At 39.6% G+C, this 20,449-nt stretch overlaps 1 long non-coding RNA gene across 1 annotated transcript; it reads left to right on the top strand.

Moving 5' to 3' along the window:
• The first annotated feature begins 5,246 nt into the window (after positions 1-5,246).
• LOC122213450 lies at positions 5,247-19,256 on the top strand. The gene is made up of 3 exons (XR_006199519.1): positions 5,247-5,409; positions 17,252-17,492; positions 18,262-19,256. It is a non-coding gene; the product is annotated as an uncharacterized LOC122213450 (long non-coding RNA).
• Positions 19,257-20,449: the final 1,193 nt, after the last annotated feature.

The following is a 20,449-nucleotide window of genomic DNA, read 5'->3' as shown; positions in this document are numbered from 1 at the left end:
ACCAAATTCACAACAGTCTTAATTTAGAACAAAAGGGATAATATGAAATATCACCTCCTTCTCTTGACTGGGCCCTACAGATAGAGATCCAGGAAGCTGACTTGATTAAGAATTTTCACTCTCCAACAGTTTCTGCTAATTTTCCCAGGATCCTATGTGCAGGTTCCAGAGTGAATGGTGTATCTTTGTGGTCCCATCTGCATTGCCAGAAACTGTAGGGGAAGAAAAATAATTTTCTCTCTACATTTCTGAGTTCTTGGCTGAGAACCCTTTTTCTCCAGGCCACCTTATAAATGGATAAGCTTATCCAGGTTACAAAGTTTCCACTGTGGCAACGGTAACTCTAGATTATGTTTGGTAAGATTAGCCCATTTGTTCAAACACAGGTCTGGGACTATAATTTTTATACATAAAGTTAGAGACATTAGGCCCACATGGATGAGTGCCAGACTCTCTGCCTTTGAAGGAACCCATTTCCTTTCCCCCTTTCTTTAAAAAATAAAAACAAAAAACAAAAACACAAAACTTTACCTGAGGCTTGGCTTCCCACTGGAACCAGTTTTAAGTTTGACTCAGTTTGCCTCTGAACTCAGTCTGGTAAAAGAAATGCTCACATAAAGTCTGACAGTTCATGATGCAAAAGCTGTGTTGCTGGGATGCCTGAATGGGACTTACCTGGACTTCCAGATGTAGAGAAAATTAGTGAGCGCCATGGGCTAAGTGGGTACCTATGCCTGCTCTTTGCTTTTGCCCCTGGGGGACCACTGGGGTCTCCTTCAGATCCCTCTTCTGACACCAGAACTGCTAAAAGGTCAGCAGAGGCATGTTAAAATTTTTAATTGTTTTGAGCAAAACTGACTTAAATTGGACAGTACCCAATCGGAGTGGTTAGGAGCCCTCCACTAGCAAGAGCTAAGGGAAAGACTTTTATAGAGGAGAGGCAGGGGCAACGCAAGGAAATTATTTGATTGGCCATAACTTAGGTGGCTGACTTATTGGGGAAAGTCCCATTGGCTGTTTGTGATTGGTTGTCCTTAGGTTTTGATGTTTTAACCTCGAAGCATTTCAGGCATAGGATTTAGTTTGCTTATATGGGTTACGAAGGCATTAAAGTCTTAGTCTAATGGCCTCCTTGTAACTTAATCTAACAGTATGGATCTTCAGTCAGCCTGTTCCTTCATAAAAACAAAAACAAAAGGCAAATATAAAAAAATGGTGGGTTTGGGGGCACCTGAGTGACTCAGTCAGTTAAGCGTCTGACTCTTGGTTTTAGCTCAGGTCATCATCTCATGGTTCGTGGGTTCAAGACCCACATCAGGCTTTGAGTTAACAGCATGGAGCCTTCTTGGGATTCTGTCTCCCTTTCTCTCTCTCTCTGCCCTTCTCCCCTTACTCTCTTTTTCTCAAAAATAATAAATAAATAAACATTAAAAAAAATGATGGGTTTGGCAATAATGACCTCAGATGTTACGTATGTAAGCTTATCTAGCACGTCCCTGGCACTCAGCAAATGCTCAGAAAGCAGCAATTTTCTCCCCTTTACTATCAATCCCTGAACTTGGAAGCATGACTTTGTTACCTCTTATTTCTTATAACTTTTCCTCCTCCTCTCACTGTCCACATGCCTTCTACCAAATCGATGTTTTCTCTGAATGAAGGTTTTGCACTCCAATTTCCCCTCTCCCAAGTATCCACTCATCGTGCAGTACATTCAACAAATGCCTTACCTTTTTAAAGTGCTGAGTACATGCTTCACAAGTCCTATTTTGTGTTTTTTTGCTCTTGTATAGGCACAAAATTAGTCATATTGTCCCAAAGAAAGCTGTAATTTCATAAAAGAAAGCCGCAAGAGATGCTAAGCTTAAGCTGGGTAGAAATACATTTGGGGTCCCCCTCCTGCTGTTCTCACCCCACCCCCACATCCCACTACATCCTGCTTTACTTGCTTTTTTGGGTGGAGGAACAGCAGGGCACAGGGGATTAGGAGGTTCCCGGAAAATAATTGAAAACTTGTCCACAGCTAAACTTCAGATAATTAATAATAATGATAATTTTTAATTTGTTGTATCTTACTCCCCCCAGGCCTTCTTCTAAAGCTGTAATGATGCATTCCATCGTGTAATCACCAGGATCCTGTGAGGCAGGTCCTCTGAATACGCCCACATTAGGTAGGGAGGCAGGTCAGAGAGGAAACAGAGGCAAATTAGATGCTGTGCCCAAAGTCACATGGTGGGACTTGAGCTCAAGCAGTCAGGGTGTTGAAAGCTCCTGTATTGCTGTCTTGAAGGTCAGAGAAGGAGTGGAATCATAGGGGGGAATCTAAATTTTAATGGGATCCTGGAGGAATCTGGAGGACAATTCTATCCTGGGGGGGAAGGAATGAGGGGTGATTAGCCAGCCACAGGGCCTGAGGTTGAGAGGATAGTCATTCTGGTTGGTCTTCAGGTATTTGGTATTTGCCTCCAGGCTAATCCAGCTCACCTACCCTGAACCCCACAGTGATTGGCAGAGGATGTGGCCAGGAAGCCTGGCGCTCGTGGCTTGCTGGGCCGCTGAGGGTCCTGCTTTATTTATTTAAATTTTTGTTTAAATTTTATTTAAATCCAAGTTCATTAACACATAGGGTAATAATAATTTCAGGAATAGAATTTAGTGATTCATCACTTACATATAACATCCAGTGCTCATCCCGACAGGTGCCCTCCTTCATGCCCCTCACCCATTTAGCCCGTCCCCCCCCCCCCCCACACCTCCCCTCCAGCAACACTCAGTTTGTTCTCTGTATCTATGAGTCTCTTATGGTTTGCCTCCTTCTCTGTTTTTAATCTTATTTTTCCTTCCTTTCCCCTATTTTCATCTGTTGTGTCTCTTAAATTCCACATGAGTGAAATCATATGATATTTATCTTTGGGGGGGTTCTGTTTTGAAGTGTAGTGAGTTGTCCCTGCCCCACCAGCAGGGTTTGAGAAAACTTGCTTCCTTCTACTCACACTTGACATCTTCAGGTGTTTTCATCTCTGTCAAATTAGCATAGGAAGGACATTCTCTCACTGTTTGACTTAGTATTCCTTGTTTGCTGGAAAGGAAGAGTATTTTTCTGTGTATTTAGCAACGGTTTTTATTTCTTCTCTGAATTGTCTGCTTATACCTTCTGCCCATGTTTTCATTTTTTTCTCCTATCCTGTTTGCCTTTCTCTTATCGATCTGTACGAGGTTTTTTGTTGTTGTTGTTTTTAATACATAATTCTGGATAATAATCCAGAACATGTTGCAGCTTGTTATGTATGTTGTAAATATTTCTTCTCTGCTTCTCATTTATATTTCAACTAATTCAAAGTGTTCTGTGTTGTACAGAAGTTCCCTACAGAAACATTCACTCATGTGAGCAAGGATATTTAATTTATGTTAGTGAAACTTGTAATCAGGGGGAAAAGCTGAAGCAACTTGAATTTCCTTCAGCGGTGGAAGCCTACTTAAATTGTATGCATTCATTCTGTGGCCTGCTTCATAGCACTTAAAAAGAATGAATGAATCTCCTTTTATTAATATAGAAATACCCTCTAAATGTATTGTGGTGTGAAAAGCAGATTACAGACTGAGAGCTTAATACTTACTGTTTATTAAAAATATATGTAGACAAGGAACAATACTAGTATTTTTGACACACACACACACACACAGAGACACATATATGTGAGAGAGAGATTGAGAACAGAGCCTGGAGATATAGCTTTCTTTCTTTCATTATAGGAATATAAAGATACTCCGATGAGAATAGTTCTTGAAAATATATACAAACATTAAAAACCATGGTTACTTCTGTGGAGAAGGGGGTGATAAAAGATGTAGGGGTAGTAAGGGCCTCTGCCTTATCCATGATAGTTTAAAAATTTACAAGGATATTGTTCATGAACTTTGTATAACTTAAATTAATTTAAAAAAAAAGGAAAGAAGTGAAATAAATCAGACAGAGAAAAACAGATATTGTATACATGGAATCACTTATGCATGGAATTTTTTTAAAGTTTATTTATTTTGAGAAAGAGAGAAAGAGCAAACAGGGGAGGGGAAGAGCAAGAGAAAGAGTGGCAAGTAGGCTCCTTGCTGTCAGCACAGAGACCAACACGGGGCTCGATCTTGCAAACATGAGATCATGACCTGAGCTGAAATCAAGAGGCAGAGGCTTAACCGACTGAGCCACCCAGGTGCCCCATTTACACATGGAATTTTAAAAAGCCAAACTCATGAAGCAGAGAATAGTATGGTGGTTGCCAGAGGCTGGGGTTTGGGGAAAGTGGGTAGATGCTGGTCAAACGGTCCAAACATCCAGTTATAAGATACATGACTTCTGAGGCGCCTGGGTAGCTTAGTCGGTTAAGCATCCGACTTCAGTTCAGATCATGATCTCATGGTTTGTGGGTTTGAGCCCTGCGTCCAGCTCTATGCTAACCGTTCAGAGCCTAGAGTCTGCTTCAGATTCTGTCTCCCTCTCTTTCTGCCCTCCCCTGCTCACACTCTGTCTCTCTCAAAAATAAATATTAAAAAAAAAAAAAAGTGAGTTCTGAGGATGTAACCTCCACACCACAGCATGGTGACTACAATTAATCATACTGTATTGTATACTCGAGGGTTGCTAAGAGAGTGGATCTCGAATGTTCTCACCATATGCACACAGAAAATGTAACTATGTGAAGTGATGAATGCCTTAGCTAATCTTATTGTGGTAATCATTTCACAGTGTATACATGTATCAAATCATCATGTTGAACTCCTTAAACTTACACAATGTTACATGTCAATTCTAAGTCAGTAGGGAAAAAGAAAATAAGAAAGAGGAAGGCATTCCCATACTAGTGGTAGAAAAGTTAGAAGAGGCAACTCAGAAACCTGGGGACCAGTCAGTAGCTGAGAGTGATAATAATAATGCATAAACAGCAGCAAGAAACTGCAAACGCTTGCATGGCACTCGCCACACCGTTCCGAGCACGTTACACGCATTGCCTCACTTAATCCTCAAAAAAGTGTCATTATTTCCAATAGGCACACAGCCAGGCTCCGGATCCTACCTTCTACCATGAACTCACACCAAAGAGGTTTCTCTTAACAGAATAACACCTCCGTAGAGTAATGCTGACAAATGAAGTTCGCGGTCTCTAAAGTCTCGCGTTGTTTGCGCTTCCGGTTTCCGGGAGCCAAACAGGGAATGCGGGGCCACCTGACCAGAAGAGTCCAGGAGAGCAGAGAAGGCCTCTCTGTGTGTGGCTGCCTTCACGCTTCTTCCTTGGCTTTGCCAGCCACCCTGCCTAGTTCTGGCCCACGTATGGAGAGATTCTACCCCATGTACTTTTTCCTTAGTCTCTGTAAGACCTTGAGAAAAGGTGATGGTTTCCCACAGTCCCTAACTAGCAGGTGAGTACACTCTAATTTTGTTTGCAAATTCCGCAATTCAAATTTATTTCTCTCGTCTTACCAAAACCTTTCAAGACCAATGGAAACGCAGTAATGACCATTTCAAGAAGGTGGAAGGGCAATCAGCATTTCGTGAGCCCTTCTTTTGTACCAGACACTGTGTTGGGCACATTGTATTAGTTATAGCTCTGTCAGCTAATACAGTCTTTACTCCTGGTTCCCCAGTGAAGGAAGTGAAGGAAACAGCTGAAGTGGCTTTTCCACTACTCAAAACGGTGTGCCCACCTGTTACAGGTCCTTGCCTGTCCCTGGTGCAAATGACTATGGTTGAGATTGCGGAGGCTTTCTATTTCAAAATTCCCTTCCTAGACCTTTCTTAGTTCTGCAGAGCAAAGGGGAAGAAAGGGAGTGCTCAACAGCTCTATTTCCAACCAGGATATCCCTAAGCACCTTGTCCAGATCTTGGCAGACAGACAGAATTTTATACATATAACTGTATCCTGCACACCAAAGGTTACAGAAATTAAGGGGGAGAAAATGGAATACCTCCAAGGTTGACTCCAGGAGTTAGAGGAACGGCAAAAGTAAAAGTAACAAAAGGATAAAACTAGGATGCCACAGAGACAGGACAGGTCTGGAGGCAGGCCCATGGTGACTGGGGTGACAATGAAGCTCAAGGTTTACAGAAGGGATAGTCTATAAGTAAGGAAGGCTTGGGTCCAGTTAACCAGCTCTACTGTTAGACGTCTGGGTGTCTTTAGGCAAGTTACTTCACCTCCCTGAGCTTTTGCTTCCTGGTTAGAAAAACGGAGATAATATTAACCCCAAAACATGGACTGATATGAATTTTACATGAAGTATTGAGTAGGACACCATGTTCTATTCTGCCAGGAAGTAGAAACTCAGTGTGTTCCATGACTCCTTTCCCAGAAAGTTTTAAAAGCTGGGTGCCTGGGTGGCTCATTCGGTTGAGCCTCCAACTCTTGATTTCAGTCTCATGTCATGATCCCAGGGCTGGGGAATCAAGCCCCATATCAGGCTTGGAGTCTGATTAATATTCTCTCTCCCTCCTCCTCCTCCTCCTCCTCCTCTGCCTCTCTTCCCTGCTTGCATGCCCTCTTTCTCTAAAATAAAATAAAATTTAAAAACAGAAAGGTGCCTTATGAACAACGTGATCATATAATTTATCACCAAAACCAGAATATTTTTGAGACAGAAAGGAACCACTGTTTATAATCACATCAGAACAACACACATGAATTGAAATTGTCCCAGGAGAACAAGTCACACAGGCTGTTAGAGAAATTTATGGTCCAAAAATGCCACAGGGCCTTGCTGCCCAATACGCCCAGAAGCTTCCAAGAGGAGAGTCAGAAGGGAAATGAAGTCCACAGATTGAAAGAAACAGACATGCTGCCTTAGAGGTAAATAGGGGCTAAGAAAGAAAAGAATTTAGTTTGGGTCTGGGACATAATTGAGTTAGTGTTGGAAACAGAAACTGGAGACAGAAAGAAGAAAAGAAAGGCCCAAGGAACCCAGATCTGAAATGAAACTACATACCTACAATTTGCCTCTCTGCATTTTGGAGTTCGTTATAATATAATAATCCATGTTCTTACATTCCAAACAGCTGGTTATGTTTTATACACTTGATGACTCATTTTTAAAGGGGGATCTGAAGCAGAAATATTAAGAGATCAAGGTTTACAAAACCAGAATGAAAAGTTCAAGAAGCCCTACTCATTCAACGGTAGATAATAACCTCTGCTGGATTTGCCAGGTTCTGTCCTAGAGATTCCTACCACATAACATTAAGACCCTGAGCAGCAACAGGCTGGATATTTCTCTTGCATTGTATTATGGCAATCCCCCAAGAGTGGCTTTCTGTGGCAGTCTGTGATCTAGCAGTTTTATATGTGTGTGCTCTGTGCATGATATCGTCCAGTCCCCTTAACCAAAAGGAGCTATCAGTATGTGCCCCCCCCCAACACCCCCACCACAGCATACATGTGGGCAGATGGAGGGCGTGGAACAGGGAGAAGAAAGCAGGGCTAGCTCCACCCCCCTCACCTCCTGCAGAGATTAAACACAGCAAAATGGGCCTTTACCTATGGAGATCATTTTTGAAAAGGTCCAAGAGACAAAACTCACTTTGAGGGAACCTATTTTTCCAAGACAAGCAAGAATGAAGCAAGGGGAGTTCAAGTCTAAAACACATTAAATTTCAAGCAGTTGACACTAATTCCAAAACTTACAATGAGATGCAGGCTACATAATGAAAAATTATGGAGGAGAATCTTCCCTCCCCAACTTCTGTGTCAATGCAGGAGGATTTTTGTAAAAACTGAAAAGTTGAATTTTGAGGATTGGCTGTTGGGTAACATTTCAGCACCAACATGTTTTGCTTGTTTTAAGGGTAAATTTCTTCCCACATTTTTATTTAATTTGCTTTCAAAAATGTGAGTATAAATATATGTACCCATGTAGACACACACACATGCACACACACACGCACATACACACACGCATACACGCATGCATACACGCAGTATGTCCAGAAAGTCTGGAGACAATTTTCTTTTCGACAAATTAAATATGCCTTTGACAACATTATGCATGCTCATCTATCTTTCCAAACTTTAGGGACATCTTGTAGACCTAATACCATTTTTATTATTTTTATTCTAATTTTCTATTTTGTATTTGACCTCAATCTTGGCATTTGTGACTTTGCCAAGCACAGTGCTTTTTTGGAACGAAGCTCCTATGTAGTGTCCAGAGATGACATCAGCGTTGTTAAAATAAATCTTATAGTTTGGATGCTGAATCCTCTATTTGAGGTATTTTTCATTAGTCTACACACACACACACACACACACACACACACACACACACACAGTGTCCTTTTTAACAATTCTTATTCACTGGTTTCTTTCTTTTTTTTTTTAATGTTTATTTATTTTTGAGAGAGACAGAGACAGAATGCAAGTGGGTTAGGGACAGAGAGAGAGGGAGACACAGAATCCGAAACAGGCTCCAGGCTCTGAGCTGTCAGCACAGAGCCTGATGCAGGGCTCCAACTCATGAGCTGTGAGGTCATGACCTGAGCCGAAGTCAGATGCTCAACTGACTGAGCCACCCAGGCGCCCCTGGTTTCTTTCTTTATACTTACTTATAGCTATAATTCACCGTGTCCCTGTCATGCCAGGCAGTGTACTAGAAATCTCACACATATTCTCTAATTTTTATGAAAACACTGAAGGATATTATAAATCATTTTCCAGTTGAAAAAAACCAAAACTTTGTTTGATATTTTCTTCATGTTCCTGTTGTCTTTGTAGCCCCAACCCACCCAGTCACCAAATCCTGTTGGTTTTTCCTCCTAATTGCTGAGTAAATCCATCCCAACATCTCCGTCACTGCTAGATGTACCTTTTCTGGAACCCCCACATCTGCCTACAGCTGCAATGACCTTCCAAGTGGTCTGGACCTCTGGCCTTAACTTCCTTGAGGGGATGTACTTAGCACATAACTGTTGTAGTATCACTTACTTGAACTCTGGCTCCTCTCATTGCCTAATCTGCATTCTGGATTAAATCTTTCCAATGTCTCTCCCCATTCTCTAACTTATACACTAGAACTCCCCCCAAGCATACCATTCCTTCTTTCTATTTAAAATGTGTATGCTGTCCCTCTTTCTGATGCTCTCCACCATTTCCTCTGCCTTCCCTTCTTTTAAATGTTACTTGAGATGGTTTAGTCTACCTCTTGTCTTCATCTTTTTAGTTTGAGGAGGAGAGGATCTCTGAGGCAGAATAAAGAGAAGACACCCAACTAAATTTTATACTCTCACTTTATGGGTATAAAACTGACCCAGAATATGTACCCTTAAATACCATAATAAATTTAAGCAAATGAGTGGTTATACAGGGTAAATTTCTGTCACCAGCAATAGATGACTAGTTCCTCAAGGATAAAACAGTGGCTGTGGTAGCCAGTTTCCAAGATGGCTCTTGATAATCCCTGCCTCCTGTGTATTGCCTGGTGTAGATCCCTCTACCACTACCTCACAATAGCAGGATTTGTCTGGGGGACAAAGAGAAAATAGCAGAAGTACTAATATGTGATACTAAGGCTTCTGCTTTGCTCTATCTCTGTCTCTGTTTCTGTCTCTCTGTCTCTCACTCTTTTGTCCCTTGCTCAGGGGAAAGCAACTCATGTGGCTCAGGGGGAAAAACTCATGTGGCCCTAAAGAGAGCTCCACCTGGCAAGGATTTAAGGCCTCCTGCAATGACCACCCGAGGTCAGCCATATTGAAGTAAGCCCCAGTCAGACCTTCAGATGACAGCAGCCTGGCCAGCATCCTGCCTGCAACTTTATAAGAGACCCTGAGCCAGAACCATCCAGCTAAGCTCTTTGTAGATTTCTGATGCTCAGATGTTGTGTAAGGTAGCAATACTTATCGCTGTTTTAGATCACTAATTTGGGGGGTAGTTTATTTTGGTACATTGGCTAGCAAATGCAGCACCCCAATCTGATCAACATGCCTTTCACACCTCGTGAATCTATGTCAGGGACCTATTCTGGGAAGGGGCCTGGCGTCTGGAAAACCTTAGGAACCACGAACCTAAATGTAAAGACAGCTGCTGCTTTCTGCTTGAAATTTCTGATTATAATCTAGTGTTGGAAACACAGTTATAGATACCATTTCAGGAGAAAATTAAAAAGGAGAAAACAGCATTTTATAAAAGTAGCTGGCAGAGGGCGGGCAGAGTGAGCTCAAATGTGCAGATTTTGGCTGCCTGGGCTCCAGTCTCCGCACTAACTCATCACGTGACTTCAAGCAAGGTCTTCAACATCTGTTGCCTTGTCTGTAAATTGGGGATAAAGAATGAGGGTGGACACTTTCACAGAGAAGGAATCTGTGTCATTGAGGAGGGAAATAACCCCTCATTAGAGGCAGCCCCTCTCTAGAACTTGTGGGCTTATCCATGATACTGTGCTGTCTTTCAGTAATAACATCATTCACTTCATGTCAAAACTCAAACCAGAGGCTGCGACATAATCATCAATTAGCCAATGGCATTGGTTATTTGTTTATTTAAACCAGTAGCTCATTCCCAGCCCTGAAAACCACGTGGTTCTTTAGTTTCTCCTAGGATAGCGTGGCTGCCCTGCTCCAGGATTGTTCAGGAAAGGTCAGGGTTAAGCAAGGCAGGGGAATGAGTAGAGACAATGTGGTATCTTCTCCACAATTTATTTCCACTTCAAAATATACAGTTCTCTATCTTTGGAAGTGTCCCTTAGGCCGTACTACTTAAGAATCCTTTCTACCAAAGCATTTTTGGTTTCTTTTTTCTCCCTTTGCTACCAGTTCATCCAGAAGGAGGATCAACTGCATTGGCTCCCAAAAAAGGAAGCCTGAGGATGAGAGGAGAGAATTGATTTTGTACAAAGCAAACTAAACAGCAGAACTCAAGGTCATCTATGTTGGACACAAACACAGGAAATAGTAATATTTTATACAAGTACAGTTTGGCTTGGGTTAAGTTACTCAACACAAGCAGCCGTCTGTTGATAACCAACCAAGTAAAAAATGTTTCAACATAACTTCAGAAACGTTTTCAATATTTTTATCCCCCAAATTTGTTTCTCACTGATTTTGCTCCTTCTGATGTACTGTAATGCTATGGTGAGAAGTTCTGGATTTGACATACTGAAAACTACATGTGCATTTTAAATGTTCACATTCTGTTACTCATTATAGATAAACCATTGTGTCCCTTTGTCACAAAGTAACTTCTGCTTCAATGGGCCAGTTCCTGTATTGGCAGGAAGGGGGAGGGATGGGAAGGCAGCTGTCTGGATCCACAAGAAGATGACTCTGGCATTTGCCAACTTGCAGAAGGGCATTCCCTTCTCGGATTTCATTATTTGGGGACATCTTATCTAGTTCTGCCACTCATGTGGTTGTTGATTCAAAATTATGAAAAGATGGGAATCTGAAGGTGCTGCTTGGCGGGACGACAGCATGACCTCAAGCATGGCAGCATTTCCATTCGGAGGTTTTAGAATTGCCACATGGTATGATCCCGGAAATAAGAGAAAATTGCAAAAATGAGAGGATTTAACTGCTGTTCCACCCACTACAGGTTCTCAGGACAAGACTTCAATTGTCACCCTAAGGGAAATAAGGCTCTAGAAGAGCTGGCTGCCGACATGCCGTAGAAACTGTTTACTTCTCTTTTCCTTCCTTTGTGTCTCAAAACTCACCAATTCCACAGAGACTGAAGAAAAAATGCTTAAAATGAGAGTAAATATTTTTACACATGTGGACCTTTGGGGGGAAAAAAGCAATAATACCCTGTTCAGCTGCTACTACACTCATAGACTTTTCTCAACTGTTTAATGTAATACAGTATTTGATTAGTTCAAAATATCCCCATCTGGGGTGCCAGAAGGACACTGAATGGTTATAGTGTGAAAGCCAAAAATCCCTACTTTGAAATTTCTAAAATATACTGATTTACTTATTTTTGATGGAGCTCATAATTGTGAAGGAGATAAAATGTCTTTAAACAGGTTCAAGCCTTTTCCACAATGCTAGTTTAATTACCAAGTGTTTGGGCCCAGGCAAGCCCCACTGGTCAGTGAAAATCTTAGTGATAAAATTTAACCCCTACATGACTACCAAGGGTCAAGACTGTCAACATCTAGTAAGGTAAAAAGGCTTCCTTCATAGTCATCAGGAAAGCAAATAGGTGGTTCAGGAGCAATTACAGTAAAAAGAATAAAAAATCTTGAGAAAACCCAGGGAAAAAATGAAAATGGACAGTTAAGAACTTTTGTAGCATCATTTCTTGGTAACATGCTCTAATATTAGGTTTACTGCACTTAGTAACAATAATATTACTAATATTGTCTGTATCTATATTTAACAATAATATCTAATAATATTAGGTTTACTGCACTTAGTAATAAATCTTAGCCCAGTGTATTACTTATTGAACCACTTTAAGGCTAGAAACTGACTCTAAACTATAGAAACTTGCCTGAGTAGGTGATGTATAAGACCTAGTTCATGGGTAGCAATGCTTCTGTAGAACATGTGCTGAGGTGACCAAATCAGGTGTGTTGAGTTCAAGTGTGAGTCCCCAGTTTTAAGCAGGAGATTGACAAATAGCTATTAATCTTATGGAAGGTAGCTGGCATAATGAGAAAGTTGGAAAACATTGAGGAAACTAGAAATGCTTGCCTTGGAGAGGAGATGTAGGAGGCATGATAGCTGTCTACACCTGGAAGGAAGCAATCATGGGCAAGAGAGGGGAGCCTGGGTCTGAGTGGCTCCAAATGACAGAACTAGTGACAGAAGGTCTACACTGTATGGATCGCGTTCTCAGCCCCACCTAGGGATCCATTTTTCGAAAACCAGAATCGCTGGCTATCAGAGCACACTGCCTTCTTAAGCAGTAAGAGGAAGCAGTAGATAAGAAATAATGGACAGGTGAAGGTACTATAGAAGTGATTCTTGGATGGGGTGGAAAAATGAAGAGATCAAAGAGAGATTTCCAAACTATTTTCTGTATTTTAGCCCTCCTCTCAGGGCACTAAAAAAGCTGAGTGGCACGGGTGAAATGGACCCCACACTCCCACTGCTTCCACAGAGCAATGGCTCCCTTCATATATTGTTGGTACTACACTTCCATGGAAGGCATACCTTGCACAGGGATCCCAAGGCCAAATAAAGCATTTTGAAGATCAGTAGCTTCCAAGCTGAGCTCCTTCACAGGAACTGAAAACCAAGAAGGGTGGCTCACTTTAGCAGAGCCACTTGACACTATCTGTGTCACATAGCGGGCCTCTGAGTAAATTTCACCTGTCTAAACTTTATACAGCCAAAATGTTTAAGCCATTGGCCTTGTTCACTTCCAAAAATCTGGTTTAATTGTTAGACTTCTAGGACTTTGTGTTGCACGACAGACTCTAATATAATTTCTTAACCAACCATAGGACTATCTTGTAAATATAATTTACAATTTTTGAGATTGAGGTGAATTTGGGGGAGGGGGGATGATAAACCGCCATTTCAGGAAATTGAAGAATGGAGTCTGGCCCACAAGCTAAAATTTGCGATAGGTCACAGCATAAATCTTAGGAAGATGCTAGGACAGTAATAGAAGAAAATAAGACTACTCATTTGTGTAGTGCTTTTTAGTATTTACGGAAGATCTTAATTTGCATTATTATATCTGATTCCCAGAACTACCCTGTGAAAAAGGCAGGACAGATAAAATCATTTTATTGTTCAAATGAGTAAACTGAGGCATAGCAATATCACACATCTTATAAAATTTCACATAAGTAGTACTTTATGAATATGTTCCTCCAAACTTGGGCCCTTGGTGTACTGAATTTTCTATAACCATATAACCTTAATTAGTCAATCTTATATCAATAGCTGAAAACTCGAGTTGTTTTTCTCTTATATTTCAATTTAAAATTTAAAGCTACATTTAAATTTAGCCTTTCTGCATAAAAAATAATATTCTAACAGGACATTTTCTCCTCTGAAGGTCAGGTATTTTTAGACCTTTTTGGAATCCAGATCTTCACAAGAATGCATCACTATTTTAAAGAGATCTGGTATTCTAGTGGACTTCTGCTATCAAAATTTCAGCTTTTGGCCTTGAAGTCAAGTTCTGTTTTTAATTCCTAAGAATATTCCATTAACCTCTATGGGATCACTAAAACAAAGCAAAGCAAAACTTTGCAGAGCTTTTAAAAGAAGGCCAGACACATTGTGTAAAGTGAAACGGCCATTGACACCTTGGGAATATTGGAAATCTACCATTCGAAATGGGTCAGAGAACAGGGGGTCCTTATTTGGAAGCCCCTATGGTCAAGGGCCCACCCTTGGCAAAACTTCAGCCAAATAACCCATGACCGCTTGTCATCACGGAGTAATTCTTTACAAGTGGGCAACGATCTGTGCCAATCCATTGTGCAAAGGATACTACAAGAAGAGCAAACTTCGGACTAGTCTACTTTCAGATGTCTTAGTGGTGACATTTTTTCCCTAATATCAGAGAGGTTTAAAGGAAAAATTGTGCAATGATCAAATAGATGTTTGCAAACTGTATGATGTGAGAGGAGATATTTGACCCTTTCCTTTCCAAGTCCAAAATAAATCAATTCCCAAAGAAATTTTACAATGAGGGAAAAATAAAATCATCATCATTAACATCACAAAACTTGCCTCATTGTTGTATGTTAGGGAAGAGTGCCTCCCAAGCGATGGAAAATTCCAAGAATTTCTACTAGATGTCTTACAGATGGAATCAAGTTTTAAAAGGACACTGAGGACTGATATGAAACACCTCCTGTGAAAGCCAAGAAAACAATGTGGCTTCTTAAGAAGACAACAGAGAAAATCCTGGAACACGTCCTAGTTTAAAGACCAGGGAATGGTATTACGGTCAGGTACTGACATGTATATTTAGAAATATACATGTATACATGTAGCTAGTAGTAATAATAATAATTTAAGAATTTTACTCGCATTTCTAGGCATTGATCTGTGTTAACGCATCTACTGATAACCAGTGGACTCTTTAACTACCCCAATTCAAGTCCTTCTCTAGGACAAAAGAGTGATTTTTGGTTCCTCTGTATTATTTCTATTCTCTACTATATGGTCTTTTTTTTTTCCCCCAATGTGGCTTTTCTTTTTAAATGGTCAACTTCTCCCTGAATTTCGTTCTTTTCCTTAGCATTCTGTTTCTTGTCCTGGTCCTCCATGTCAGTGATGATATTTTCCAATTCCATGCATACTCCAGATAGATTAATCTGATCAGACCACAAACCTCCCATAACAGTTGCTTCCCAAATTTGGCAACTGTAATTTCACCCACCATGACAAGGAAAGTTACTGGCTTCCTTCCTTCCTTCCTTATCCCCTGCCAAAGAAATGCTGCCAAAGCCCTCTCATTCCATGCAGTGGATGAATACTGGATTCTGATACCATTATCATCAGACCCTACAGATTAAAAGTGTGTGTGTGTGTGTGTGTGTGTGTGTGTGTACATAAGTTTCCTCTCTCAATCCAATGAGAGAGGTTGGGAGCAACAATACCCCAGTAATAATGAGGACACACAGTATGCAGATCTTGGCTTCTAAATACCATTCTTTTAGTGAAAAGGGCTCCTTGAAGAAACGGCTGATTCAGAAATAGGGCAAGAAAAATACTAGGTAAATCTGGAACATCTTACTGTGCCAGAAATTATGGAGACATATCAAAAGGATACAGATGCCAGCTTAAAGGAACTCTCATTACTAAGCTGTGGAGGGGCCATTTGAGTAATAAATTATAGTAGCAACAGATTATGTCCTATTGAATAAAATAGAAAACTGTGAGTCCATGGAAATATTTTTAAATTAATTAATAAAGTTTGGTGAAGAATAAGATATTTTCATGATTTCATAGTATCTCCCCATACAGCTTTTAATTACAAATGGAAAAGTTCAACTTTATATTTGAGACACCTGAAAGACACCATCTTAATCAAATGAAAACAAATGGAGATCATCAGTAATGGGAAAAATCAAAATTGTGAGCCACCCAACAAGATGCAATAAGATGTGCTAAGATAAATTTAATAAAATTGAAGTGAAAAACCCAAAGAGATATTTGTGTATCAAGAGTGGCTCTTAGAGCACCTGTGTGGCTCAGTTGGTTAAGTGTCTGACTTTGGCTCAGGTCATGATCTCGTGGTTTGTGAGTTCAAGCCCCGTGGTGGGTTCTCTGCTGACAGCTAAGAGCCTGGACCCTGCTTCAAATTCTCCCTGTCTCTCTGCCTCTCCCCCGACTCATGCTCTGTCTCTCTCTGTGTCAAAAAAAAAAAAAAAAAAAAAAAAAAAATTAAAAAAAGAGTGGCTTTTGACAAAAAAATCTGAAGTTGAACTGAAAACTAAATGTGATTAAATAGACAAGAAATCCTTTTAAAAGAAGCAGAATTGAGTGTGGTAGAGTGGGTACAACTTGCTGTATGAAATATAAGAAAAAATAACATAAAGCTGCAATTTTTATAATCCTGTAGTATGGGTTCTAGAAGCAATAGGTGAATAAGTGGAAGAAATTGAAAACTTAGAACCCTAACTTCCTCTTTATGGATCTCTGGATATCTATTCATTGATACCTAAATAGATAGATAATGGGTAATTCATAAATTTTTGGTTTTAGGACCTCTTGAGGACCCCAAGAAGTTTTGTTTAAGTGTGTTACATATATTGTTATTTAATATATTAGAAATTAAAGTTGACAATTCTAAAATACTGGATTATTAATTTTTAAATAACAAAAATCAAGTCCATTACATGCCAAAAAATATTTTATGACAAATAATTACATTTTACCAAAAATTAATGACAAAATTATTTATTTAATATTTTTACAGATCTCTAAAAGAAGGCAGATGATTCATCATATTTGCTTCTACATTTCATCTTTTATAATATCAAACATCTTGTCTGATAAAGCAAACAAAGAAAATAATGTCTTAATAATATTATGAAACCAGTTTTAATGCCCCAAGACTGCAGTTTGATAAGTACTGGTGTTTAGTATAGGAATAAAATGTAGTATACCAAAGTGTATTTTTTTTTTGCATATTACATCTGTTTCGTGTCAACAGAAGATTATACTAAGCATAGTCAACATTTTGCATTAATCCCAAGTATTTAATTTTGTAAAACAATAAATATTTAGTGACTTAAGTAAATTAGAACCTTTTAGCTTGTCAATTCTCACTGAACATAGGATTTACACTGTATTCTTATTCCTTAGAAAATGGTGAAAGAAGACTTCCAGTTTTTGGCCCAGCACATAAGGAGCTTGGGAGTCATCACTCCATCTTAAAAAGCTGAACAAACTGAAAAATCAACAACTCTTCTTAGATCCACCAGAGAAGTGAAGTCATAGGACAAATGGCTAACTTCCAAGTTGGAGATACAGAAAGGTGAATAATATAATCAAAATATACCAGAGCAGGGACCTATGAGCAAACTTTCATGGGAACCAGTGCCAGGTAAGAAACACTAAATGTAATTGATGAATTGCTATAGGTTCAGTGTGGGCACATCTGAGAGACAAAAAAACTCCAAGGGATCCCAGTCAAGTTAGTGAGTTTTGCTTCTAGGAAGGAACACAACCAGCTTCTCACAGTGAATATCAGAGAAAAAATTTTGTCAGCTTTATGGTAGGAAAAAATGAAAAGGAATCATTTAAAAAAAATTAATGTTTATTTTATTTTTGAGAGAAACAGAGACAGAGCATGGGCAGGGGAGGGGCAGAGAGAGAGGGAAACACAGAATCCGAAGCAGGCTCCAGACTCTGCTGTCAGCACAGAGCCTGACTTGGGGCTCAAATCCGTGACCATGAGATCATGTTCTGAGCCGAAGTTGGACACTTAACCAACTGAACCACCCAGGCACTCCAGGAATCATTTTAATACATGCCAGAACATTCTATTCTACTTAATGAAGCCTACCCTCAAGAGAAAGTATTTTACCAGAGCCTTAAGTCTTGGAAATTTTTCAGAACATAATTGACCTAGGGGAAGGGAGAATCTAGCCCTCCAATTAGGGAAGAGAAATACACAACGCCATCTCTCTCTCTAGCTATTGTGTCCCATCTCAGGGGGAAGGGAACTGAGAAGCACTTGTTAAGTTTAGTGTCCAGGGAAACAGTCTCACTAAAAGACTGAGACCTAATCACAGGGCTGTAGAATACTTCCCTTCCCTCACTACTTTCCATTTTATTACTAAATTCTTTTTATTGTATTTCTTTTTACCCAGCACATCATGTCCAGGTATCAAGAAGAAAATTTCAAAGCATACTAGAAGATAAAATATACAGTTTTAAGAGACAAAGCAAGCATCCAAACTAGATTCAGATATGGCAAGGATGTTAGACTTTTCAACCTGGCAATTTAAAACAACTATGATTAGTTGTTGCATGATTAGTATATGCTAAGGGCCCTAATTGATAAAGTACACAGCATGAAGTACAAATGGGCAATAGAAATGGAGAAATAGAAATTCTAAAAAAGAGTGAAAAAGAAATTTTAGAGATGAAAAACACTATAGTAGAAATGAAGAATGCCTTTTGGTGAGCTCATTAGTAGAGTTGATATGGCTGAGAAAAGGATCTGTGAGCTCCAGGATATGTCAATGGAAACTTTCAAAATGGAAATGCAAAGAAATAAAAGACTGAAAAAAACAGAATATCTAAGAACTGTGGGACAACCATAAAAAATAGCAAAGGCCTATTAGAACACCAGAAGTAGAAAGAAAAGAACAAAAACAATCATTGAAGCAACAGTGACTGAGAATTTCTTCAAATCAATGTCAAACACCAAACCACAGATCTATGAAACTCAGAGAACAGCAAACAGGATAAATACCAAAAACAAACAAACAAAATCCCTACATCTTAGGTTATCATATTAAAACTGCAAAAAATCAAAGGTAAAGAAAAATTTTGCAAGAAGCCCAAGGAAAGACACTTACTTATAAAGGAACAATGATAAGAATTAGATCCAACTTCTCAAAAGTCATGTAAATAAGAAGAAAATGGAGTAAAATAGTTGAGGTATTGGCAGGAAAGGGGGGGGGACAAAAACCACCAACCTCGAATTTTGTACGAGAAATCATCCACCAAATGTGAAGAAGAACTTCCCAAACAAACAAACAAACAAACGTTGAGGGAATTTTTTCTAGTAGACCTGTGTTGCAAGAAAAATTGAAAGAAATTCTTTAGAAAAAAAAAATATATAGGTCAGAAACTAGTATTTACATAAAGGAAGAACACTGAATTAGAAATAAGTGAAGGTAAAATAAACACTTATTTTTCTTATTTTTTAAAGTTTACTTATTTATTTTGAGAGATGGGGTTGGGGGCACAGGGAAAGAGGTGGAGAGAGAATATCAAGCAGGCTCCACACTCAGCACAGAGTCTGATGCACAGCTTGACCTCATAAACCATGAGATCATGACCTGAGCCAAAATCAAGAGTTGGACACTTAACTGACTGAGCCACCCAAGCACCCCATATTTTTCTTATTTTTAATTGATTTAACAGATAACAGTTTGTTTCAAATAACAATGGTAAAAGTGTGTCTGATATATATGCTTATTAATGCTTATGTATAAGTGAAATTAATAAAAGCAACAGTAGAAGGGACAGGAAGGATAAATTAGCATTATTTTGTTATCACAAAGTACTTGCACTACCTGTGAAGTGACACAATGTTATTTGTAAGCGGACTCATATTAGTTGTAAATTTATCTTTCAAACTGGAAGTCAACCACTTTAAAAAGTGGGGAGAGAAAGTGTAACTGCTACACTAAGAAAGTGAAATTATATAAAATGCCCAATTAAAACCACAAAAGTTGAAAAGAAGTAGAAAATAAAAAATAAAAAAATGGCAACAATTAGAAAACAGTAAAAATATGGTAGATACTAATCCATCTATACCAACAATTCCTTTAAAAATCAATGACCAGGGCACCTGGGTGGCTCAGTTGGTTAAGCGTCTGACTTCAGCGCAGGTCATGATCTCATGATTCAGGAGTTTGAGCCCTGCATTGGGCTCTCTGCTGTCAGCATGGATTCCACTTCAGCTCCTCTGTCTCCCTCTCTCCACACCTTCCCCACTTTCTCTCTCTCAAAAATAAACATTAAAAAAAAAAAATCAATGACCTAAATGTACCTAATAAAAGAAAGAGATTGGGGTGCCTTGGTGGCTCAGTTGGTTGAGTGTCCCACTTTTGATTTCAGCTCAGGTCATGATCCCAGGGTGGTGGGATTGAGCCCCATGTCAGGCTCTGCACTGAACATGGAGCCTGCTTAAAATTATCTCTCTCTCCTTCCCTCTGCCCCTCTCCCCCGCTCATGCTCGCTCTCTCTCTCTCTCTCTCTCTCTCTCCCTAAAATAAAATTAAAAAAGAAAACAAAAAAAGAAAGACATTGTTAGATTGGATT

The sequence above is a fragment of the Panthera leo genome, chromosome A2 (genome assembly GCF_018350215.1).
Source record: "Panthera leo isolate Ple1 chromosome A2, P.leo_Ple1_pat1.1, whole genome shotgun sequence".
Lineage (NCBI taxonomy): Eukaryota > Metazoa > Chordata > Mammalia > Carnivora > Felidae > Panthera > Panthera leo.
The sequence above is the reverse complement of the archived record's forward strand: the minus strand, read 5'-3'. Positions and strand labels throughout refer to the sequence as shown.